General features: G+C 40.5%; 1 long non-coding RNA gene across 1 annotated transcript; it reads left to right on the top strand.

Annotated features, from left to right (window-relative positions):
- The first annotated feature begins 9832 nt into the window (after positions 1-9832).
- On the top strand, positions 9833-11010 carry LOC139432961 (uncharacterized). The gene is made up of 3 exons (XR_011642530.1): positions 9833-9890; positions 10241-10332; positions 10714-11010. It is a non-coding gene; the product is annotated as an uncharacterized lncRNA (long non-coding RNA).
- The last annotated feature ends 6698 nt before the right edge of the window (positions 11011-17708 follow it).

The raw sequence follows: 17708 nt of genomic DNA, 5'->3' as shown, positions 1-17708 counted from the left end.
TTAACTGGAGATGCACTGCAGTGGATGGATCCATGCATTGAGTAACAGGTCAAAGGTTACTGTGTCTCAGTGTGGCCGTCTAAATGTAAGTCGAGTCAATCCTGGAGGGAGAAAACATCCTCATATAGAAGCTCCCTGCTAATCACCTGCACTGTCTGTAGATGTCGAGGAAAGTCAAGGTTGACCAATGAGGACACTGAAGCAAGAGTGAATTCTACAAAATCTCGCACAATAATGCTAATAATGCTATGTTGAGATACTCAATGGTGTGTTGGTGTTCTTTAAGATTTTTGTGAGGATGGTTGCTTCATTTCCCTCAACATCATAAAAAAGCAATCACATCATTATTTAAACCTAATTGGATTTCAGTGTCCAAACAATCATTATAAGTCGACATAAGGTTGGTACAAAAAGAACCCTTATGGTTTATAAGTAATCTCTTTACATCCTGGATCTGCCCCCTCCCCCACGCCCTCTACTTGTCCAAAAGGTGACACCCTAAACTTGACCTCTTAATTCGCTCTAGATTAGCGTTGTAACATTGTCCCAATCCAAGTTCTTTGAGACATGCTGCGACAGATAACGTTTTTTTCCTGTTTGGCAATCCACCAAGACATGCTTAACAGTATTTTTTAAATAAATATCTCTCTTATAAAGTCAAATGATCCGCCTGTACGCAGGTTCTTGTTGTCTGACCTGCTATAAGTGATTAGGCACGATGTCTCAGAGACTATTTCTCTCTCACAGCAAATCCCAGAAAATGGCTGCCATCAGAGTGGGACATTGCAGCAAATTGACTAACGCCACTTTCTATTTTTCATATTCAGCTCAGTGTGAATATTACACACACATTATTATGTACACTATACTGCAGCGGAGAGATGACCTTTAGTCCGTCCCTGACCTTGTGTGTGTTGTCAGAAGCATCTTTGCGCAGCAGATAATCCTCTCCCTCAGACGCCCCACCCTGCTCCAGCCATTAGCTCCCTCACCCTGCAGTGCCGGAGCAGCCATTGATTCCAGCCATCAAACCTGGACTAAGTGATTCCTCAGACGCCCAAATGGCTCCCTGAGCAAGACTCCCCTTGCCATTTCCTGGGGAAATCAATAGCACTAAAAAGCCAAGTTGAAAAGAACCTGTCCTTTAAAGGCAACCCATGTTTCTCCAATACCTTAATTAGTTAATAATGGAACTTGGTCAGATTTATTTTAAATATATTAGGAGTCTCAATTAACCACGAGCACATATGAAAACACTAAATGTGTTGCATATCACAGGTGCTTAATTTATTTTAGTATTTTTTAAACTCTCAGTAGTGTTTCTGTGCATAATGTCTATTTAGGTTCTTCTGTAAATATAAATGTTGTTTGAATAGTAATCTGATCGACAGATGACACAGTCTTCTTTCTTCAATGTGGCATCAAGGCCAGCTGTTAAAATACACAGTTAGGTATTAGCCTATAAACAGGAACCACCCTTTTACATTTAAAATTATAACTTACGAATCAATTAATGCATGTAAAAGTGTTGCAGTGAATGATAACATGTTATCATGTGTAAGTATACCTTTTATGGGACAATAGTCATATATGTAGATGTTTAGAATGAATGTTCCTCCTCATTATTAAGCAGCAGTGGGTTTTCTTGCAGCTTTATTCTCCTGAAATGTTCACAGGGCCTGTCCCGCTGCTTTGTGTGTGCCGTCGTTATTTTAACCTCCACAGCTCCAAAGCCCCTTCACTTAATCGCATTTGTCTGAATCGGGAGTCTACAAGTCCTCAACTTCACGGTTATTTCAGGAGGATTTACCGCGTCTGAGGCCTGCAGAGCCACTGTCACTCATTGTTTGAAGAAACGGGCCATAAAAACAAGATGTAATAAATACTATTTAAAAATAAAGTAATTCCTCTTTTTTTCCGATAGGAATTTAACGCATCACGATTATACTTTTTTTTTTTAAAGAGAAGCAACAGCAATTAGCTTTTTCTAATTTGATTGCTGTTTTTTTCTCATAGTTATTATAAATTCTACATACCATCGCGACTCTTCGATGTGTGTGTGCGTAAAAATGTTCAAGATAGCACGACTCCGTATTAATCCATAGGATTAGCCTTCTTAAAACTGGGCACTCGCTATTTGAAAAAAGCAGGTGCAACGTGATTAAGGCGTACCAAAAAAACCTCTGGCATTATCAGAGATACACTTTAAAATAGCTGGTTTAATTTGAAAGTACTAATTGGGAGCAATTACATTTCTAGAACTGTTGTTATTTTACTTTTTTATTTGACCAAATTCGAACTGTTCGGACTATTTGTGGATCAAGCCAGCAGATGGTATAAATCCCTCACTGCGTTACAATAGCCTACATGTGGCCGTTAGTCTTCTTTCTGATATTAAATGGCCTAAATCCCAAAAAGTATACCTTGTGGTGCATTTGTTCAAGATGTAACAGCTATGGAATCGATCACAATCTTGGTTTTTTTTAAGTAAAGGCCAATGTAATTTTAACTTCATCGCGCTGCCTCCTCCTTTCTGTTTCTAAACTATAAAACCCTATCTTTAATATCAGTAAAAGTGTAAAATAAAGATGTCATACCTTCCTCCGAGTCCTTCGTTGTGCGTGATGAAGCAACAGAGCGCACTGGAGTCGAACCCACATCTTTTGAGTCATTCACCTATCATTACTGTGGCCGGTTACAGAGCTCGGTGTGGCGGCAGCAGCCTCCGGGCCGCCGCGGCAGAAGGACTGCACAACTACAATGAAACAAAGAAATCCAAGCGGCTCTGAACTTCCTGAGTATCAGATGTCACAGAGAGCCTCGCGCTCCTCTGCTCTCCTCTCTCTCTCTCTTGACTCACCCTCCTCCCTTTTACCTGCGCGTGCTGCACATTGACAGAGAGAAAGGTGTTCCGTGCACCTTCTTAAAGACGCAGGCACATAGGAGCGCGCGGGTTCCAGCCTTTAAAGCACCTTAAAATGTGCAGCGGTTTAATATGTTGCGTTCAAAGTCTTTGAAGCACATCTGCTGTTACTGAATTTACATTTGAATAAGAATAGTACACATATATTCGTTTCTAATTTAGGCCCGGCCCCGTAGTGAGAACAAGTCCATATTTTTCTAAATGTTGGCTATACAACACTAGGCCTACTCTTTAATTGATGGTCTATTTTTCTCCTACTTTCTGTTTTCACTCATTTCTGCATGCATTGTAGGCCCTATGCATAAATACTGTCTGGATGCCTCTGAAGTCGCCTCAAAAATAAAAATGTATGATTATATTATATGCAGAAGCCATCTCAATATACACACTTTTTTAACTTGCCCTCTGAGGGTTAACAGAGGACCGTAGTAGGCCTACCTGTTTTTTAAGAGTGGGCGTTTTTGTTGGAAGCGGGACTCAAACAGCTTCTGTCCAGCCTGCCTCCTCCCGGTTTACTCTGCCATTCCCGGGGTTTGTTCGGGAGGAAAGGCATGTTCAAGCACTGGAGCAATAATCCACACTGCCTCTGTCGTGCTGCGTTCACGGCCTCGAGCTGCATACCGAGCCTTTGAGGTGGATCTATCTGCAAGAGAGGAGACCTTAAACCCCGGGACTGCTGCAGTCTGAGCGGATGAGGATTGGTTTTGTCTCTTCGGATTAAATGATTTCCTGACGAATAATTTGGACCAACCCCCTATTTAGATTGTCCCGACCTCAGAAAATACACACTTTTCTCCAGTTGGGAAATACACATCACATGTTATTTTTTTAGACTCCTATATGTTTGGCCAATTAGATAATAACAAAGGGAATCCCTACAATTTAGAATTACGCCTTCAGATAAAAAGGAAATACCATTTTTAGAGGTTTTCTATTTAATGCTATCATATTAAAATAATATTAATACACACAATTGAGTTTCAGTATATTAAATTGATGTATATTGTAGTTATTTTATCTAATAAAAGAATAATCCTACTTCTTTGTTTTTGTTATGCCTATTGCTGCTGTTTAAAATACATATGTTACAATGAACCACACAGGCACAGCCAGGCCCTCTGTTGAAGAAAATGACCTAAATTAATATTAACCTGCAATGTGAATTCATCTTAATTGTGATCTAAAATGTGAATAACACGCAGGCTGCATGAAATCTACGGTGGCTTTCTCGTTGCATTTCCACATATTAAACTGAGCACAGCCTACATCAGATAGACTATTTTGTCCCAGCCCCCCACCCCGGATTAGTTTTAGTCGGCTGATGCTGTTGAGGCTGCAGTTCTCAGGTCGAGATGCTGCAGGATCAAATGACCACGTCCAGATGGCTAATGATTATCAAATAGTGGATTTAAAGCCTGCAGTGGTTACTCCGTGCAGATTGCATAATACTTCCTGTCCGAGTATTTGCTGCAACACCCAATTTATTGTTACCATCATTCTAAATGATAGCAACGTCCTGTCTTTTTGTGACTAAAACCCTTCAAATGAAAAGCATACAACCTGGTGTGGGCCCGCAGCTGCTCCGGGCCTTCAAGGGCCTCCGTGTTGCTCCTCGGGTTTTACGCAGAGCTGCGCACCCTCAGAAGGCCCCTGCTGGAGTGGGACCCTGAGCTGTGTCCCTTCATCACTTGTAGGGCCCTAATATATGAGGGCGAGCTCCTCTTTGAGGGCCAGTCAGAGTCCGTTTACCTGCTGCTGATAATTAGACAGATAACCAGACAAACCTCGTGTAATATTTAGAGGTGATGCGGCTGGGTCTGGTTACACTCATTTCAGGGTGGATAGACAGTGAAATCAATCCGCGGTGAGTCGGCGCTGCAGCTCATCGTGGAGGAGCCGGAGCCCGGGGCCCTGACGTGGGTTCCACCTGGAGGAGCTGACACCGGAGATGAGGATCATGTGGCGGCCTGTAAAGGAGTCGAGTAGCCCCCGATAAATATTTAAAACGTTCATTTGGCTCTGCGCTGCTGTCGTGCAGGAGCAGAGGAAACAGGTGCCAGCGGAGGGATCCGATGAGGCTGTGCAGGGGTCCATGTGAGAGGAGGAGGATGAAATAATAATGCGGCAACATTATAACTGCTGCTCCAAAAGAAATAACTGAAGGGAAACAAAGAGATCACTTAATTGAGCATATGCTCCCGAAAAACAAAGAAGCATATCAATTGATCAATCCTAAAATGGCTTAAGAATATGTTGAAAAATGACGTATAACTGAATTTCACCTCTTTTTTTATTGTTTTTTAAATTTTGTTTTATCTCTTATATATTTATTTTTGCTTTGCTAGAGGAGCCTGGGACTCAAGTCAATAAAGCTTTTGAAACTTGTAATATTATAGAGTCATTAAAGCACTCAATCATTGTACCAGCTGTTTTATCTAAATGTCAGGCAATCATACAAATACAGATAATGACAAATGATTATTTTCAATAATATAATATCAAACAGGAAATGAGTCATGGTTATCAATTGCTGAGGGGGGCAAATGTTGATATTAAATTACATTTGAGTTCCAACATGGCGTTACTTCTGCAGAGGATTACTGAAGAGGGATTATTTAGTGCCTCAGCACGTGCAGCATCATTACTCACGGGAAGTGAAGCATGTAAAGATGACAGTCAAATATGGGCATGAAATAAGGTCGACAATAATACATATCTAAAAACGTTTCCTCCTCTCTCCTCAGACTAAGTCATTGTTGGTTAATTTGTTGATTCTTTTTTGATTCATTGAATATTTGTTTGGTCTGTAAAATGTCAGACAAAATGTGTATAAGTGTTTTTGACAAAACCACAACGTTGTCTTCAAATGTTTTGTCTAGAAAACTAAAATGTATGTAGTTTACTGTCAAAGAGAAGTCAAGAAAAGAGAACACATTCACATGTAAGAAGCTGTATCAGATGATTCGGACTTTTTGTTCTTAAAAATACTCAAACGTATTCTGCTTGGTTACCTCACCTTACAGGGTCTACATCCCTGTCTCTCTGCTGTCTGCTCCTGTTGCAGCAGAGGGGTGGATGTGTGTGGGGTTGGGGCATGTTAATCATTGGGGCATCTATTAGTAAAGACCCAGGGATCACTGTAATGCTGCTGCTGCCTCCCCATCACCCCACCCACCCCCCATGTGCCAGTGAAACAGAGCCTGTAACCTGAGAGCCCGCTGCCCTCCACCCTCAGTGAGGTGCACCCAGAGAGGCTGTCAGCTCAGCAGCAGCAGGGCATGATGGGAAAGGACATTAAAACAACAACTTTTCAGTGCATGCAAAGTGGATCTGTGGAGGCCTCATATCATAAAACAAGGCATGATGGGGAAAAAGAACAGCTATACCCACTCTTATCTCAACTTAGATGAGTATAACTTAAGCTATGGGGCCTTTATCAAAGAATGCATACAGTACATTTACTGCTAAAAGCTTTGCTATGGAGCAGCCAGCAGTGATTGATCCTCCCTCCAGCAGACAGCCTAATGTGGAGCCTCAGGGCATCGTAATGCCTTAAAAGGCCACAGCGGCACAGGTCACCTGACCACACTGCTCAGAAAGGACCAATCCGACCGCTGGCATTACGTCATGGAGGCCCACAGTTTGTCTTGACCAACGCACTGCGGATAAAACTGAAGCTTTAAATATTTCATTGAGGATCTCGGGTTGCTGGAGTTCTGGAGGTCAGGGCTGTGGAGAGAGAGAGAGAGAGAGAGAGAGAGAGAGAGAGAGAGAGAGAGAGAGAGAGAGAGAGAGAGAGAGAGAGAGAGAGAGAGACCGCCATGTCCTCTCCTCTTCCTCCATCTTCCTCCTCCTCCTGAGGACAGAGGCTGGGTTTGTACAACTAAAATCATTTGCTAATATTATATTCCTACCCCATGAACTCTGAATGAAGCACACTGACAGCAAGGTTGTCTTATGTACTACTTTTACATATTTAACATGCTGCTCAACTCAGATATAAAACAGAAAACTGACCAGAAAGATGCACAATTGCTGCTGCATAATGACAGGTAACAGGAAGCATTTGCACCCATCAATTTAAGGGTGAATCTAGATCATTAAGACTTCATATTATGTATTAAATACAGGGGGTGTGAAACATGGAAGATGAGGACTTTAATTGATAAGGAGGTTTGCATTGTAGAAAGTCTATTTTTTTTAAATATAGTCAGGATTACTCTGTCTTGTTGCTTAAATGTTGAACATCTGTCTGTTACCAGTCTCTTCTACAGGCCCTCTTAATTTATAATACATTTCAGGAGTACTTCTATAACTTGTAACCACACAATTTGGAGATTTTAAGTTGAGTCTGCCCTTTAGGAGCCATCTCTTCTGTTGGAACACAGACACATGTCAATCACCTCATGACATTCCTGCAGGGATGGACAGGCTGGAGCGTGTGGGCGGCACAGCATGTACAGTACAGAGAGAGAGAGAGAGAGAGAGAGAGAGAGAGAGAGAGAGAGAGAGAGAGAGAGAGAGAGAGAGAGAGAGAGAGAGGGGTGTGCAGCGGATAATTCAGTACCTTAGAATCCACATGAGGCTATTCAATTCCTCACTAAAGCCTCAGAAGACAACACCATGGCAAGAGAGATTGAACAAAACTCTCACTGTTTGCATTTCACATATTTATGTATTATTCAAATAAAACAGTATTTTATTCCTGTACAGTTTTATTTTACATTTCTGTTTTTAGCTCATCTTATTCCATGTTACATTTATATAGTTTACTTCTTACACATTTACTTGCACATTGGTTGACATTTTCTCACACTATTTTATTTCTATTCTGTTTCTTTTTGCACTATTGGAATTGTTTTCAGAAATCAGAATCAGAAACAGAAACAGCTTTATTGCCAGGTAGGTTAACACATACGAGGAATTGTACTTGGTGTTGTGGTGGAAATATTAAAATAAAACTACAAATTAAAAACACAGATAGAAAACTATATAGGTCTTATATATATTTATGTGGCAGTGATGGAGGAGCCTGGAACTACAGATTTTCATTGCAATAACTACACTGTAGCTACTGTGCATCCGACAACAAAACCATTGAATCTTTGAAACACATGGACATTAATAAATCTACGCTAACAGAAACAACATCAAACCAGAGTGTAAATGTGTCAGCACTGCAACATCTAAATAAAGACACAGGAAGAGAGACAGATTGCTGCGTGACAGAATACATTTTTCAGAGTAGAGGGGATTAAGCAGCTTTATGTCACAGCATTTATTCCCCCCTGCTGTGACCATACAGGGTTTCAGCAGAGGATTGAGGAGGCTGAGGGACACAGCGCCCCCATCTGGCTCCATGTCAAACTGCACCCATCATTGCATGTGAAGGCTGCCCTCAATGAAGGTTAATCTCCCACAGTCCAATGTCCCCTTCAAAATAAAACCCAGTCAGAAGCTCAAACTCTTAGCAGATTTGGCTCAGATCACTGCAGTATATAAGACTTATGCAATGCTATGTAAAGCCAAGCAGCACTGAGGGTTGATACACAGGGCACTCACTGTGGCAGAGAATAGGACAACCAGAACTCAGAAACCTGTTCAGTGTGTAGGATGGCTGGGGTCATTCATCACCACCCTAAGAGTGGAGGTCCTGGGGTACTCACCTCGCTATCAGGTTTCACAGGGGGCAGGGGCCCATATTGTACAAGCTGACAGAAACTGAGAGACATGGGGGACATATTGGAGTGCAGAGTCACACTGCCCCCTAGTGGCGGTGCTGCTAATACAAGCCTTTTCTGTGAAGTAGCTGTACAACAAAACATGCTTTACGGAGGTGGGAAAAGTATTCAGATCTTGTACTTGAGTAAAAGTAGAAGTACCAGTGTGTAGGAATACTCTGTTACAAGTTAAAGTCCTGCATTCAAAATGTTACTGAAGTAAAAGTACTTAAGTATTAGCATCAAAATATACTTTACCGGCACACATGTAAATATATCTAATATGTAGGTCTATATATGACCCAAATATGTATATTATGTTCATTTTAATTCATTTCTTATTTTAAAGTTACTTAACTGTATATCATGTTAATTGTATTGTATTGTTAATTGTATCTTTAATCTTGCGTACATCTGTGCTGTCCTGTTTTTCTTACCCCGTTGCTTTTTAAACTACTGAATTTCCCCACGGAGATTAATTAAGGTCCATCTATCGTATCTTACTTAAACTACCAAAAAAAGTACTTAATAAGGAGATTGGCCCTGTTCCGAATATGATATGTTTTATAATGATTGATCATGAAAGTGTTCTCAAAGCTGGTAAAGGTGCAGCTAGTTTGAATGACTTTGTATACTGCAGGGTAGCTTGTGAATTTACTCCAGGTGGAACTAAAGTCTGATTTAACACTTAATTATATTTCACATCATTCATCCAGATCTGTAAAGTAACTAAGGGAGTTAAATACATGTAGTGGAGTAAAAGTTGTTGAGATCTTCATAGTATGTTGAATACTTAAAATGAAAGTTAATTATAATCAAGCATAATCAATTATATTCTTGTATAACCCACAATGAACATGTTTCATAATGTTTTTCTATATTTACAGTATAAACAAAGTGGTTTTTTAAGTTGAGTGTAAGGCCTATAATGGTTTATGGGTGTCACTGATAAGGGAGAAGGCAGTTTCTTCCCTCTCCCCTCACAGCAGTACACAGGGAGGTGGGCTCCTGACTTAAAGGTGGGGTAGGTAAATTTGAGAAACCGGCTCGAGATCGCTAGAATTTGAAAATACACAACCGGAGAAAATCTGCCACTTCCTTATAGAGCCCCTCCTCCAACACACACGAACGCATAGATATATATAAACACTAGATGGCTCATGGGAGATTTTCCAGTGTAGCTGACCGGCCGCCATCTTGCTACAGTCAACAGTTACTCTGATTCGCGTTATGGTAGCTGTTGTCAGGTGAGTGATCTGCACAAAAATACTCTTAACTCACTGAAATCTTGACTGATTTACAAACGGTTTGGTTTATTATAAACATGATTAGCATGGCTATGATACAGGATGCTTGGACATGTTGAAATTGCAGCTTTTCTTTGTGTATGTGGTTGTATTTATTAGCTGGCTAATAACAAGAGGCTGTCAGTGAGACCTAGTATTACAAAGTTGACCCACAACTCCACCAGTGGGAGAGGCAGAACTGCTCTTTCTTTCAACACAACTTAAGTTACACATGATTTCTTCCAAGTGGTTTGGCTTGTTAAAAACATCTTGCATTATGATACAGGAATTTGCTGGCTTTGTGTTTACAGAAGTACCTGACTATGCCGGACTTTTGTGCAGCCTACGGATGCTCTAATCACCGCAGTCTGGAAACAAGAACCCGTGGGATCACCTTTCACGTGTAAGATATGACAATATTATGACTAAAATTAGGATAATCGTTAATTACTTAGTGGATGTATGTACATTACAAGTCCTGCTACACAGGATCAGTGGGGCTATGTGAGATAATAGTATTGCAATATTGTTGTTGACCCAGCCTCATTAGAATATGTTGTTACCATTTCTTTACACAATTATTTAATGTTTCTATTGGACACCTTTTTTATTACTCTTAGTGTGGTTGTCTTATTCTTAAAGTAGGCTATACATACATGCATACATACCAAAAATATGATAATTTCGGTGTGTATTTTTGTCCTACCCTTAATGTTAAAGGAAAGAAGGGAGGAACATGTTGACAATAATTTATATATCTGGCTACCTTTCTCATGTTTTTAAGGTTTCCCAAAACCAAAGAGAGGAGGAGGCAGTGGGAACTCGCCCAAAGAAGGGACGGTTTTGTTTCCTGTGACAGGACACTGCTCTGCAGTGAGCACTTCAGGAGTGAGGAATTTGACCGGACAGGAGACGCAGCACTATGTTCCCCACATATGTTTATGTTTGCTCAGTCTAATAAACCCATAACATGGTTGTGAAAGAATACCAAAGCTGAGGCTGGACGGTGATTGATTGTTGGTGTGCCATGTGTTCTTCTTAATAATAATAATACATTTATTTTGGGGGGCCGCCTTTCATAACACCCAAAGACACATAGGATAGTTTATGTTTAAATTGTTTGTTGTTGGATTTTGTGATATATCAGCCGGGGTGAGACAAGACAAACCACAAATGGACTACAGAAGGACACAAAAGGACACATGGTACAGTTTATATTATTCTTGGTCTTTTTTCAATAACATATTTCAAAGGTTCTGGATTTGTTTACAAATCTAGAAACTAAATACAAAACTAGGATGATATGAAGATCTCATGTCAAAAATAATTGTGATAAATTAGACAGAACTGGCCTGTCTGTGAGCACATTTTATGTTGGTTTGGTTCTTCTGATAAAGGTGTGAATATCTAAATAATATACCAACATATGCTATTGTCATTAGTTGTGTCCCTGTTCTTAAAGCTAAGGCATTGCTAAATTAACAACTCTTGGCTTACAGAGTGGTAACATGAGACCGATTTTTATATATAAAATATAAATGTGTTTTAATTTTATAATTTATTTGAAATATTAACAATATAATAAAATAAATGGAAATATATACACCGGCAAATATTTAATATAAATACCTTGTGTGTGTGTGTATAGCTATTGCTTTATCTGATTAATGTTATTTTCATATGAAAGTCCATGATTATAAGTATGCAGTATCATAACTACATCTTTGATGTTTATAAAAAACCAAACCGTTTGAAAATTGGTTGAAAATTGAGCAAGCTATGGTTATTTAAATAGTAAACCATAATGTTATGAATGAGAGAACTGCCTGTAGCAAGATGGCGGCCAAGTGGCAACGTCGGTCTCAATTGGCCAGCAGCGCGAGTGAGTCATCTAGTGTTTATATATATCTGCACGAACGCGCACATGACCAATGAGGGCACGAGATAAGTGTGTGCCCCGATGGAAGGCTGACAGGCAGGTAGGCCATCCGGATTGGTTGTCCTTTTTACAGTATTACGGCTTCTACAGATGACATTTTTTTATGGATTTTTTGTCAAAGCACTTAAGATATTCATTGCTATCGGGATGTTAAGAGCATTCCATGGAATATAACAAAAAGTGTATCTCGAGCTGGTTTCTGAAACTTATCTACCCCACCTTTAAGGAGAAATACATTGAGGCCCCAAAAAGGTGGTTTTGTCATAGCCGAGAATAATATTTTTGCAAGTCCTGCAGAGTAGGGGTCATGTCCTTTTTACACAAACATGGGAAGGTGTGTCTTATGCCATAGCCATAGAATATGTCTGGTCATGTCCAGTCCTGTACATCAGAGGCCATGCCCAGTTTCCACAAATATGAGTATGGAGGAGGTGACTTTAGGTTTTCTATCCTATTTTTTGAGCATAAAGACACTGCTGGAGAGGGAGCAAACAAGAGAGGGGGGGGGGGGGGGGGGGTTCCCCTGGTAAAAGCTCTCTCCTTGAGAGCTGGGTTTTTGCTCTCGGTAAAGTTCTCTCAAACTTGGTAAATATCTCTCGAATTTCTTTGTTGAAAGCTGAGTGAATTTCTTTGTGAAATGAGTGGAATGAATTGATGTTTGTTGAAAGTTAGTACCCTGCCACCTGTGAGGAAAGGTCCTCCGAATTCATGCGGGACTAGTTGAAGTATACGAATGTGGAAATGAGCAAATTAACTGATTTGTTGAATGAAAGCTTGAATGTGCTTTTTATTACCACCAGTCTTTTATGAGGTAAGACCTCTAAATTCTATAAAAATCACAACTGAATTGGGCAGTTGAAGTTACAATTTAAATGTAAAACTGTAAAACTGTGAATTAAAGTTTCATATTAGAACATGATCACAGCATGATAGGTTAGTATGATTATAATGTTGTAAAGAGAGAAGGTAAAAACCCTGTATTAGTTTGGACCTATTTTTCTTCAAATAAACTGATCCCACCTTTTGGATGGGACAACTTAAAAGACATCTGTGCTCTCCTCTCCTGCTTCAAAGGTAAAATTGCACCCTGCCACACTCACACTTAGGTAGGGCCACACCCATAGGTGGCACGTGAGGCTCAGGTTTGGGAAGGCTAAATAACTTTGTTTTCATCTTACGCTGCCCGCCTCCGGCATCTATGGAAAAGAGATCAACTCAGTGAAAGCACCGCCTGCTGACCCATCAGAGCTCTGTGTGCGGAGTTTAAATCTAGTCATATTACAGGAAAAAGGAAATGCAGTTTGAACTGCCGTATGCAGAGAAGACGCCGACGTGTCGCCCTTGTCATTCATATCACACTGACATCACATCATCAATCAGATCATCGATCTCACATCGATATCACAATATTTCCTTATCTGAGTCAGCTTCTCGAGCCGTATCTGGCCGTGCAACACTTAGTTACATTGTCACATACTGTATGCAGACGTATTATTTTAAGCAACACATTAAGTTGACGAAACACTCAACTCAAATGTAATAAAGTCAGATCCCCTCGTGTCTTAGATGGGGCAGTATCATAAAACTGTTGTACGCTTTCACTCGGTAGTTTATTTTTTAACGAGTTGTTCTATATTCTCCTTGCAGGTGCAGCTATGTGGCTTGTATCCTGGATTATATGTTTAAGTCATGGATGTTTAAAGTTCATATTTGTCTAATATTAGTTTACTTTTCATTAATGAAGTATGACACTGCGCTGTCAGTACACTTGTCCCTGTTTGTGATTGGTCAAATGTAGCTAACCCCGCCCCTTTCACGTGAACGCGTTCTCAGCTGGAGAGAGAACCCCTGGCTTGATTTACCGAGTTGATAACCAGCGTCGTAGGACCGCTTACGGTACGTCCACACAGCAGCTTTAGACGACACTTCCACCGCTTCCAACGCTTCTCTGCTCATTGACTTTGAATGGGGATGACGTCACTTTGCCTCGCTTTTCGCCGAACTGCATTGTGGGGGAGCGAAGCAAAGATTTCCAGGATTCCAAAGTTGAACAATGTTCAACTTTTGAAGCTGAGCTGGAAGCGCCAGCCAATCAAACATGTTTATGCAAATCTGACAGTAGAAGCGCTAGCCAATCAAACCACGTGTAAGCAGGGAGAACCAGACCGCAGTTCATTTCCTCATATTCCAAACGAGAAATTACGGTAGCAAATCACCCGGTTCTTTACGACCAGAACTATTAACGGGATACAAACCGGAGGAACCAGGCATGGAGGGAGGTGGCAGAGACAGTGGGTGAAACTGGTAGGTTTTCGCCTGTTTGGGGAGTTTATATATATATTGCTCGCATAAAATCCCCGGGGTTTTTTGCTTTGTATGTCGGGGGCGGGAGATTCATGTGATTGGTTGTTGGTCGCATTGCTCGCAAAAAAATCCCCAAGCTGTCAGACACGCCCAGCTCCAAGATTTTCAAGATTTTTGAAAAGCTGCTGTGTGGACGTACCGTTTGCGAGATCTCGTTTGTTAGGGTTAGTTAAGATAACTCAAACGTATCCAGGGTCTGTTGAACTGGCTTCGTACAGGGCACAGGTGGCTGCATAGCAGCGCTAATGTCAAAGACACACACATTAGACATTATATATTTATTTTACCAGGATGCAGTTACACAAATATGTGGGAATGCTTACAGTCCGTCCACACAGCAGCTTTTCAAAAATCTTGAAAATCTTGGAGCTGGGCGTGTCGGACAACTTGGGGATTTTTTGCGAGCAACGCGACCAACAACCAATCACATGAATCTCCCGCCCCCGACATACAAATCAAAAAACCCCAGGGATTTTATGCGAGCAATATATATATATATATATAAACTCCCCAAACAGGCGAAAACCTACCAGTTTCACCCACTGTCTCTGCCACCTCCCTCCATGCCTGGTTCCTCCGGTTTGTATCCCGGTAAATAGTCTGGTCGTAAAGAACCGGGTGATTTGCCACCGTAATTTCTCGTTTGGAATATGAGGAAATGAACTGCGGTCTGGCTCTCCCAGCATACACGTGGTTTGATTGGCTAGCGCTTGTACTGGCAGATTTGCATAAACGTGATTTGATTGGCTGACGCTTCCAGCTCAGCTTCAAAAGTTGAACATTGCTCAACTTTTGAATCCTGGAAATCCTGGAAATCTTCTCTTCGCTCCCCCACAATGCAGTTCGGCAAAAAGCGAGGCAAAGTGATGTCATCCCCATTCAAAGTCAATGGGCAGAGAAGCGTTGGAAGCGGTGGAAGATTCGTCTAAAGCTGCTGTGTGGACGTACCGTTAGCCTTCCCTAGCCTACAGCACCCGCCGCCCCTGGCCACACCTCATTTACTGATATCAAAATCCTTCAGGATCGCTTAAACAGATTTAAGAGGGTTGTCTGAATTGAAACAGCAGTTAATTGAACCTGGTTCTTCAGGAGTTAATAGAGGTGAGATCTTGCTGACGTTGGTGGATCTGAGCCAAGCAGTAAACTTACATAGACTCAATAACTTCTGTCAGGTTAATTAGTAGGTCTGAGTAATTTGCCGGAATAAATGATCAGCTCCTCCCGACTCTTACAAAGTCCACCATTTTACCTGAGGACGTTCGATTCCTGTTTTGAATAGTGTGCCGTCGATGGGTTTCATTCCATTTCAAAATGCTGTTTGTCGCTCAGCATAAACTTTGCGCACTGCCACTCCAACATCCAATCACAGAGATTGAGGACAAATCACGGGGTTTGTCAAGCAAAGCACATGGTGTAGTCCCAAACGATAGCTGAGGACTCTGGGTAGTGTAGTGTCTTCGGCCATCCTAAACTGAACAAATATTTGTTTCTCCGAATCGAAGGGGAAAATTACAAAGTACACAACTTAAACCAATCAATGTTGTGTAATCAACAAGGATAATCTGGTGTTTTTGAGTTGATGAGTAGTGCAGATATCACTGTAAAATCAATCGACAGTAAAGAGAATACTTACTTCCGGGTGTAAAATCCTCCGTTATCCAATGGGAATGGACGCTCACATTGCTCTCCGTAATACAATAAAGGGGACATGATCAAATCGGAATATAATGTTCTTTTAAAAGACGTTAACTAAAGGGAACAATCTATTTGACACAGCTGAAGCTCTGGCCTTCCTTAATAACTAACTAATTTAATAAAACTGTTTTTTGAGAACACAAATTCGTTACTAATGCACCATAATACATTCTGACGAAAAATAATAATTATTATGAATACAAATAAAATAAAAGAAGCCTCAAAGTTTGTGAGTCCACCACGCAATGCGGTGTTAAGGAGTCGTGGTGGAGTCACGCATTCTGGTGAGATCATGTTGTAAAAATGTTACTTAAGTACAGTACTTTAGTAAATCTACTAGTTACTTTACACCTCTGACTTTAGATAATAGACATTCAAAGTGTTGAAAGTGACTCTGTTTAAGTATTACAATGCTTAGTTTTAGTGGTCTGTGTAATCGTTTTTATAAATAAAGATGGTCACGGTCGTAAAACATACTGCGCAATATAAACACTGTTAAAATGGCTAAAGAAGTATGTGCATTTATATGGAATCAACAGTTTTCACATTGATTAAATGATTTGTATCTGTCAGTGAACATAGCAAGTGTGTTAGAGGAATGTAATCATTTTGTTTACCTTGAACATGTTCATCAGGATTTTCTGGACACAGCTGGAATTCAGGTCTGAGAGAGTTGAGGGAGATTTAGATACACACTTATCAGATGATACGGATCCACAGGTTACAAATTGTGTGAAACGAAAACGGAGCAAACAAATTCAAGGTTCAGGATTCAAGGTTCTTTATTTTGTAAAGAATTTTGTCACATATCTACAGTGTAGTTATGCCGATGAAATTCTTAGGTCACAGGCTTCTCCAACAGTGCAACACAATAACACAGATAAACAGAACAATATAGTGCAAGTAATAGTAAATACAAAAAATAAAAATATTTTAAAAAAGTGAAATAGTGCAATAAGTGTTTGTATGCAAGTTGTTGGAATGATATATTAGATAAATCATTTCTAAGTAGCAGATGAATATTATGGATGTTGTTTCATCAGTTCAGGTGTTTAACAGATGTTATTTCAGCAGTTCAGGTGTTTAGCAGTCTTGCCTGTGGTATGAAGCTGTCTCTGAATCTGGTGGTTTTAGTCCGGATGCTGCGGTACCGCCTGCCAGACTTCAGCAGACAGAACAGTTTGTGGCTGGGGTGATGGGGGTCTTTTATAATCTGGAGGGATTTCTTCCTGAGCCGCTGGGAGTTAAGGTTCCCATGAATGGTAGCTCCGCCCTGGTGATGTTCTATTTTTGTTTTTATAATGCTGTTGTAAATACTCCCTTTTTTAACAGATGACCGTTGCTAGAAGCTGCCGCTAGACTGCAGAAGTATTAGTTTTTTGTTTTTGAGGATGGAGCAATTTCACACACAGATAGGTTAGACCTATACAATTGATGTATTATGGTTTATAATGTAATGTTGTGAAGAAGAAGAAGAAGAAGAAGAAGAAGAAGAAGAAGAAGAAGAAGAAGAAGAAGAAGAAGAAGAAGAAGAAGAAGAAGAAGAAGAAGAAGAAGAAGGCTGAACTGTTCAGTGTCTGTGGAGATGGAGATTATACATCTCCAAAATCATGTTCAGCTTAAGTCTCAGCAAAACTCTCAACATTTCTGGAGCCTTGGAGACCCAGAAAACTATAAGAACATTCACCAAGCAGCACTGAACACGTCTGCTTTATTTGGCTCTGTTCTACAGACCTTTGTGAAGCAGCTTTTTCTGACATGAATGTCATAAAATCTAATTA

The sequence above is a fragment of the Pseudochaenichthys georgianus genome, chromosome 23, assembly GCF_902827115.2.
Source record: "Pseudochaenichthys georgianus chromosome 23, fPseGeo1.2, whole genome shotgun sequence".
Classification (NCBI taxonomy): Eukaryota; Metazoa; Chordata; class Actinopteri; order Perciformes; family Channichthyidae; genus Pseudochaenichthys; species Pseudochaenichthys georgianus.
The sequence above is the reverse complement of the archived record's forward strand: the minus strand, read 5'-3'. Positions and strand labels throughout refer to the sequence as shown.